At 35.5% G+C, this 9025-nt stretch overlaps 1 long non-coding RNA gene across 1 annotated transcript; it reads left to right on the top strand.

Moving 5' to 3' along the window:
* Positions 1–2785: 2785 nt before the first annotated feature.
* LOC145100142 (uncharacterized) lies at positions 2786–4191 on the top strand. Its single transcript, XR_013704847.1, has 3 exons — positions 2786–2860; positions 3693–3734; positions 3858–4191. It is a non-coding gene; the product is annotated as an uncharacterized LOC145100142 (long non-coding RNA).
* Positions 4192–9025: the final 4834 nt, after the last annotated feature.

Genomic DNA, 9025 nt, shown 5'->3' with positions numbered 1-9025 from the left:
TTTGTTTCTAATGGATAAAAGAATGTATGCCAACTATTTGTGGAAATGCCCCAGTGAAACTAATATATGATTTTGCTTTTTTGCTATGAATTATGTTTTGCATATGTATGAATTGCATATCAATGATGCATGATATTACTTAAATTCCATTTTCATCTTCATGGAGTTATCTTATCTTTGGAACATTCTTGCTTTAGAGCCTGGAAATGACACAGTAGTTTTGTTTTTCTTCCAATCTTTATGCTTCTGCTGTAATGTTGAGTGATGTGAGAGAGTTGAGAAGGGAAATGAAAAGTAAAGATGTTGGTAAGGAACCTAGGTTTAGTTGGATTCAGTATACATCTTGTACTTTACCTTTTTCCTGGTTTTGTATATCTTGAACATGGCAATTCAAATGATCCTACATTGTAACATCCCGAAATATCAAGAGTAGAGTTGAAGGGCTAAAAGAGTAAGTTGTGAAAGAGTGACTCGGCGAGTCCATGAATGGACTCGGCGAGTAGAGTCGCGACTGGGTCGCGTGTTAAGTAGCCGACTCGGCGAGTCAGTAAGGAAGACTCAGCGAGTAGGCACTGAGTGGAGAAAACCCTAATTCTCGGGGTTGAGCCCTATATAAAGAACATTATGTTTTCCTCCCAGCCTCTTTATCACCCCTTGAGCCCCAGAAAACCCTAAATCGTGGAGAAGCACCATTGTTGAGTGTATTGGAGCTTGGAGAAGTAATTATTGAAGGAATTTTGGGAGATTGAAGGCTTGGAGCAAGGGGCTTTGCTTGGATTCGAATTACATTGCAGTTGGGGCATCTCTTGGAGGTAATATCTCATTCTTGGGCTGTTGTTATGTTGTTTCTTCATTTTGGGGTTTGTGGGAACTTGTCTATGGATGTAATGGGAAGTCTAGAGGTTAGATCTGAGGTTGCTACCTCAGATCTGGAAGGGAGAAGAATCAGAGAGCACGAAAGTCCCTGTGTTGGAGTGTTTAGTGAAGCTTACATGTCCCAAACCCTAGCCCAATGTGCAAATGGCCTAGATCTCTTTGGATTCATGTAAAGTTTTCCACTTTACGTGATGGATGAGTGGTAGGAGGCTAGATCTATGTTTTGGAGCAATTGCATGGCCTGGAAAGCTTCTGAATGGATTCAGACCGGTGGTACTCGGCGAGTCATATGGGTGTACTCGACGAGTTGCTTGAAGATGAGCTGGGACTTGGCGAGTTGGAAGAACAACTCGGCGAGTTGGATGAAGATGGCCTGGAACTCGGCGAGTTGTATGAACAACTCGGCGAGTAGGTTGATGATAGCCTTAGACTCGGCGAGTCTGTTCTTGGACTCGGCGAGTATTGTCGAAGAGTCCCGATATTCCGTGGTTGAGTCGAGAATCGGTGAGTCAAGGGATGACTCGGTGAGTTGTGTGCGAGTGGACTCAGAGCTGTTGGACTCGACGAGTCTCGGGGTGACTCGGCGAGTTAGGTCGCGGATTGAGTGAAGTTCTGATTATGGGAACTCGGCGAGTCATAGGGTTGACTCGGCGAGTAGGGTCAGTCAGGGGTTGACTTTGACCTTGTCCTTGACCAAGAGTTGACCGTTGACTTTAGAGTTTGGTCAGCGATGTGGCCTTTGGGCCAAGTGAGGGGCAAAATAGTCTTTTACCCTTAAGAGAGTGCCATGAGAGGGTTGATTCTAGTCTCGAGAGTTATAGTCATGAGAGTATTTGCCTTATGTGTTAGGCGGTGGCGAGTTCGAGATTCAAGTGTGGAGATATCTGCTTTCTGCTTGCCAGGTGAGTCTTCTCACTATACTTTACCTTGAGTAGGTAACCAGAGTTATGTGACAGAGTATTTGTATGCTATGTATGTTATGTGTTGTACTGCATTATTTCTATGTGATTTATGCTGTGCATGTTTACAGAGTTGGAACTGGAAGGTTCCTAGAGTTAGAACCGGAAGGTTCACAGAGTTAGAACCTGAGGGTTCACAGAGTTTGGGTGCACGGACCCATAGAGTTATAGCCTCGAGTGGCTAATATGTGTTATGTGTGTGATATTTTGGGGAACTCACTAAGCTTTGTGCTTACAGTGTTTGTGTTATGTATGTGTTTCAGGTTTCTTTTAGGATCACGGGACGACACCGACTTGATTGTACACACCAGAGAAAGAGTCATGTTTTGGAGGATCCTGGTTTTCTATGCAAGTGAAAATGGAGTTATGTTTTGTAATTCGATTATGAATGAGATTTTAAACAAGTGTTTCTAAGAATAAATGATTAATTTAAATGAAAATTTGTTTTGAAATTTACGGTGTTACATACACCGTGATTAAAGAATCAGACATTGCTTACCTAGGTTATTGTATCAAATGGTTTTATATCTGATCTTACTTGCAGGCGAAGAGCATTGGTAATACAAGTTCCAATGTGGTAATCTCATTTTTTTAAATTCAAGTTTACAAGTTGTTTTAATCATGATCATGTTAAGTTTATGAGTAATTGTGCTTAGTATGACTGTTTGCTAGAATAATTTCATTTACACGGTGTCAAATTCGAAGATACCTCAAGAAAAGCGATTGGGTTAGTTGCATGACCTCACTTTCCACATTCTCATTCATTGTCTTCCTACTTTGTTACCCATTCTGGTCAGAAGATTATTTTAAACATTTTTCTGATAAGTATTAATATTTATCTTAATTATTTTATACATCTTGTTAATGAGATTAAAATATAATAAGATAGGTTATATAAGATTTTTTCAGTTGCTCATAATGGGAAATAACCTGAAAGAAATATATTTAACCCCCTGTAGCATTTTTAGAAGTTTGTACATTCAAGAATGGCCTTCAGGTGTTAAGGGTTCTCAAAGAGAGCACTGGTTAGTCTTTTTCTCTAACTCTTTCATAAAGTAATTATAGAGTAATCATTTTTACTTTATTGTTTAAGCTTGGAAAGTTCATTTAATTGTTAAGAAATAGTGTGTACGTATGAGAGAGAGAGAGAGAGAGAGAGAGAGAGAGAGAGAGAGAGAGAGAGAGAGAGAGAGAGAGAGAGAGAGAGATGAAGTAACACGGGTGGCAGTATACTATAATTGTCATTGATACTCTTCTCTCACTGTCATTTCTAGTATAAACATAGGCCTATTCAATTCATTTCCATTATATATGTATCTCCCCATATTCATATTCAATGACCATGCCAAAATCCATTTTCGGTAAAAACAACCGCTGAATGGATGTGGAATGCTCTGCATCGGGAACAGAGTAATATATTATAGACTTTTCGCTAAAACTGATTAAAAAGTTGAAAATGGTAGACTTACCAGGCAATAAGCAGCACCAACATGTGCTGTCAGCAGGTTTATTGTAACATTTTTTATTTCTCGGATCTGATTATCCTGTTGTGGGGAAGGGAAGTAAAATAGGATTAAGAGGGTTTTATCATGGTTCCAGCTTTTTTATTTTATTTTATGTTTTCGATTTGCAATTTTCAATCTTGACTTCATTAAGTTTTCTTGTGATTCTATATATTTTTTAAAATTTGAATTTTTCGAAGTTGTTTTACTTAGCAAAAAGTTTTGATTTGATACAAGGAGGGATCATAGTAGTGTTAATTGGTTTGTTGTTGTGAATTTGCGATGCTTACATATTCTTGTGAACTTGTTTCTTGAAAATCATTCCGGTTTTAACCTTAAAATTACTTTTTTGCAGGCCTGCTCATTGGCATGATCAGAAAAGGTTAAATATGGAAAAGTAATAAACTTATAATCATTGCTACTGGTTTGACACCTTTATCCCCAAGGGGGTTAAAGTTGATTTTAAGTGCTTGGTTCTTCATACATTCTAATTAGTTCTCTGTTTTCATCTACATTTTAGGTGTTGTTGTAACTCTAATATTTGATATTTGAGGTTGAATTTTCTTAAAGAACTTGGAGGAAAGCGATGGAAGAAAATGATGTTATGTGATCTTGGAAGGCTGACCCTACCATGAAGGAGTGCAAATTGCACATGCCCTTATATTTGAAGGGTCCAAATTTCCAAGGAAAACAACAAATGAAATTCAACTCTTTTTTTGGATTTAGAAGACGGATAAAAGATGAGGTTTGAGTTGGACTAAATGGTGCAGTGATCCAATATTGACTCTCACTTTGTGATTCTTTTATAAATGAGTTTTTTTCTTTAAATGGTAGGTAAACAACATATTTAAGGTGTGAGCATGAGTTGGATAATTTTCTAAATTGAGTTTTGGTGTTCATTCGACACATTTATTTTTGATGTTGGAATGTTTTACTCCTATGAAGAATAATATATTTGAAGTTGTATGAAAGATTAGATTATATTTTAGAATACACATATGCTTCTAGATTTTGAGTAGATATTTTATTTATTTTTATCAGAATTTTCTCAGGTACAAGACTATCGGACTAAAAAAAGTATTTATTGGTTTAATTTTTAGATTAACTACTTTTAATAATAGATATATCCGAATTTCGTAATATATTAGTATTACTATCATATATAATATTGCCATTACTTTTATTTTTATTAACGTTTTATAAACAAACTTTATTAATTAATAATCAACTAAATTTGCATCAATTCGTTTAAAAACACAAATTTAAACACAAAAAGTTGTATTTTAGGACTATCAAAAAATTTTAATGTTCTAATTTTAGTCGATCCAAAATACTAAATGTTATATTCTAGATTAAATTTCAATGTTCTATTAAAAGTGTTAGATTACTCATTTATTTATAAATTAGTTAAATAGTTATCATTTATATACAAAACGTCAAATGACTAAAATAAATTGTTAGAAAAGAATAAGTAACATATCAAAAATTGTCTAAATAGAAACTACATGTACCGTAGACGTTCGAAAATATTAAGGAACACATCAAAAATTGCTTAAAAGGAAACTACAAGGATTGTATATCCTTTGCAATATAACATTTTGAAACTATTTTCCGAAAGAAAATTACACGCAAAAAGAAAACTATTCACCGCCCCACGCATTCAATTCCCGTAGCATCCATTGTGATTCACCAATAGCATTGATCAATGAATTAATTTCATGTTCTTCGAAACGTTTCCAAAAACCGAGATACTTCGACTACTTTGTACAATATACTTTTCTTTTGAACTCCAGAAACAATGTAAATTTTAACTGACATAACTCTTGGTCACCATGTTGGAAAGAGGGTATTTTGTCAATAATTCTTCTATGTTGGCCTGAAGATGACATCTTCTATTTTAAGCTAAATAGGAAACAATTTCCAACTCGATTATGTTTTGTGATGACAGTCAAGGGACAAACAATTCCAACTGTAGGTAGATATCTTTCAAAATCAGTTTTCTCACATGACTAACTTTATATGGTACTATCCGGAGGATATCACGTGTCAATACAAAAGTATTAATGAACTCAGATGAATGATTCAACAACAGTGAATTCACTCTACACATCAAATGTGGTGCATAAAAAAAGTGTTACACGATTAATAATTCACAATCATTCATGTGTTTATGTACATTTCTAAAGAATCCCAAGCTTTCATGTTAATTCTTGTTGATTTCGTTTCTACTAAAATGATTCTTATTGATAATTGTTTAGATGTAGTGAACTTATTTGCACAAAAGAACTAATTGTCTGTAGAAACTAATTTTTGAAAGTAAAAAAAAAATTACATCTGACGCTTGGCGCGGGTAAACGGCAAGTGTATATATATATATATATATATATATATATATATATATATATATATATATATATATATATATATGAGACATTAAATGAAAATGAAACACACAAGAAAATGACATATGGAATAATAATTAATCTAAAATTTCAAGAAAATGACATGTATCAAATTCAATGAGAACATGACATTTGGAAAAAATGTTTTTCATTTATTAGGTTAGATTTTTTGCATTTTATGGTCAAATCTATGATTTTAAAAGATAAAATAATTTTAAATCACATCGTTTATAAGCTATTTTTTTCTATAAAAATGCTCATATAGATTCCTATAAAAGAAATCTTGAAAAACATTCATGATTTTTGTCAAACAATTTCACAGCAAACAATAATTTTGTAGGACAAACCTCAATTTTTTTTTCTAGAGAAATGACATCATATATCTTTTATTGTGAAATAGTCTTAAATATCTGATTCTTTGATTATACCTAGGAGCAAAATAGAAGAGTTGGTTTTGACCCGTACATAGGTCAATGTATATGAGGACCTGAGAAATCAATGAATATGGATCATCTTTTTGGAACAAAATCACTAAACAATTCCACAAATGAAATGAATATAAGTTGCTACCAAAGCACATATCAAAATCTACACAAAATTGAGGAACACGAACAAAGTGGTAATAGAGCGTTGATGTAACGCCCTGTTCGTAATCGATTCCTAATTCAAGGTCGTGGCCTGAAGATCGGTCATCATAAGGATTAGGGCCTTTGACAAGGTGAGATCTATGCCCATTTGGGTGGGAGTGATGTTTTTGAAATGATCCGGGTGTTCGGCTCGTGTTTTGGAGCCTAGGGGTATTTCGGTAAAGTGCCAATTCGGGCTTTTGTGGAAATTGGATTTTTGTTTGAAAGGTCTTAAGGATGGTATGAGTTAATAAAAGTGTAGAGCTTCTCATTACCTTTCTGTGGATATAAGGATTTTCGGAAACGGGCTTATAACAAAGAAGTTATGGCCTTCGGAAGTTTGGTTGTTTTAAGGTTTAGCTGGGTATGTACACGAGGCATACACTAAGTTTACGTGAGACGTATTAGTGAAGAGAGCAGTATGTGGGGCGTACCTCTTCGTATGCTGGGCTACTGACCAGGATGGTCGCGAGTGCTCCTCAGAGTACGTTGGGCATACCATATGTACGTTGGTCGTACTCTAATCAAGCACAAACCCTATTTTAGGGTCTTTGACCCTATTTAAGCTCCTTATCTCATAACCTAACCCTAATATCTTTGGACTCCATCCCTCTAAACCCTAGAAATCGACCCTTATCCTGTATTTGAGTGATTTTAGAGATTCATAGTGATTTATATGTGTTTTAGTGCTTGATGAGGAAGAAGGAACTTCTTGAAGAATCATTGCTTGACTTGGAGCTTTTGGATCTAGGCCTTGTGAACCTAGATCTAACTTCTGGAGGTATAAAGTCTCAACCTTGACAACTCTTTCTTGTAGATCTAGCTACGTGGCACTTTGTTATGATTTTGGTCCCTTTGTGGTGGTTATTGTGAGTAAATGTTACTCTAGAACCTTAGAGCTTCATATTTGGCCTTTGTTGGGGTTATAGAGTCATAAAGTTCGGATCTTGATTAGTATAAACCTTTCATGCATGTTTTGGTAGTCTTTTGGTGAAGCCTGGGACTTAGGGTTTTGATTTGGGTCCCATTAAGTCATGCTAAGCCATAAAGTCAGGAGCTTTATGACTTAAGTGAAGGGTTTTGAGCATTCTAACACTCCTAAGTGTACATGCAACCCTAAATACCTTGGATCTATGTTTTCTCTATTGTACATACAAATATGAACTTTCCAAGGTATTCATCCTAACTAGCATAATAACACTAATTCATATGAATATATCAAGCTAGAATTACATACCTCTTTGATGTAGAATGTCTTCATGAAGCTTGAGTGCCTAGTGCCCCAAGTGTGACACCTCAAATGGTTCACACAACACCAAATTCACATGGAATGAATTGAGAGAAATGGAACACTCCTTGAAATCGTCTAGCCCTCATATTCACACACTAGTGCACGATTTCTTGAGCCATGGGATTCTTTTATATGGTGGCTATTAGGGTTACATCATGTAACTCATAACTTTACCCATTCCTTATGCTCCATGGATTATCCATGGGTCATGCCATGGACTTAGTCCAACATAAGGAATCTTGGATCACAAGCCCACATATATAAGAATGAATGATTTACACAATCAACCCATATATTTAATTAGTCTCCTTTTGATCACTAAATTAATTCCAAATTAATTCTTGATCAATACTAATTAAATAACCTTATTAATATATTAGAACTTATAATATATTAACCAACCTTAAGTGTTATTTCTCTCATTATAGTCTATCCAAATGCATGATTCCATGCAACCCAAATGGACCATGCCGGGCCGGGTCAAGTCTTACCAATTATAGTTATGGAAATAGACATTAATCCAACAGTCTCCCACTTGGATAAGTCTAAAACTATTATTGCGTATGACTTCAAGAACCGACTGGCAATCGTAGCTCTCAAAAGCTTCTGTCAAACTCTGACCTTGTCGATGAACTCTGACCTTTGTCAATGAGTTGTCCATTAGATAAGGGATCATATATTCCTCTATTCTAGATATCATATGGACTGAGACATGGATTATAAATTATTCTCTCTGTTCATTTGTTGTTTCTCGATTTCCGATTCATGATGACTGACTGATTGAGCAGATCAAATCAGTCCTGGCTTGGCCAAGCACTCACATGTATCATCATTAAATCATCGAGGGGCCCACATATATCGCTTTTATCCCGAAGGAAAAAGGAATGGATAAACTTCGACTCATATGGCTTGTTCTACTACTTGTTAAATCATACACAAAGGCACGTTTTATAACATCGAGTTACCGAATGTGTTTTCGTGCAATCAATGACAATCAACTCATAGTAACAACTCATATCTCTAGGTTTGAAGAATATAAGATATTATCGTCTCATGATCACTCGTGATAAAATCCATGAAGTGATTCCAATGAGCGCGGGTTGAATCCAATACTAAGAACTTATGATCACTCATGAGTGTTGTAGCACAACTTTGTCCACCAACTTGGACCTCTACAAGCCAACCCATGATAGTCTTGATTCATATCTACTTCCAACATATGACCGACTGTGGATGGTTTGAATAACTTAGTCATTCCGGAAGAATAACCTAGTTTATTCTGGAAGTCAAAACATGCAAAATGAAACACAAGAATAATTGAATCTAATATGGTATCTGTCACACCCCCAAACCAAGGATGGCGGAAACG

This window comes from Lactuca serriola, chromosome 4 (genome assembly GCF_051521515.1).
Source record: "Lactuca serriola cultivar US96UC23 chromosome 4, Lser_US96UC23_V15, whole genome shotgun sequence".
Taxonomy (NCBI): Eukaryota; Viridiplantae; Streptophyta; class Magnoliopsida; order Asterales; family Asteraceae; genus Lactuca; species Lactuca serriola.
This window is presented reverse-complemented; position numbering and strand designations above follow the sequence as displayed.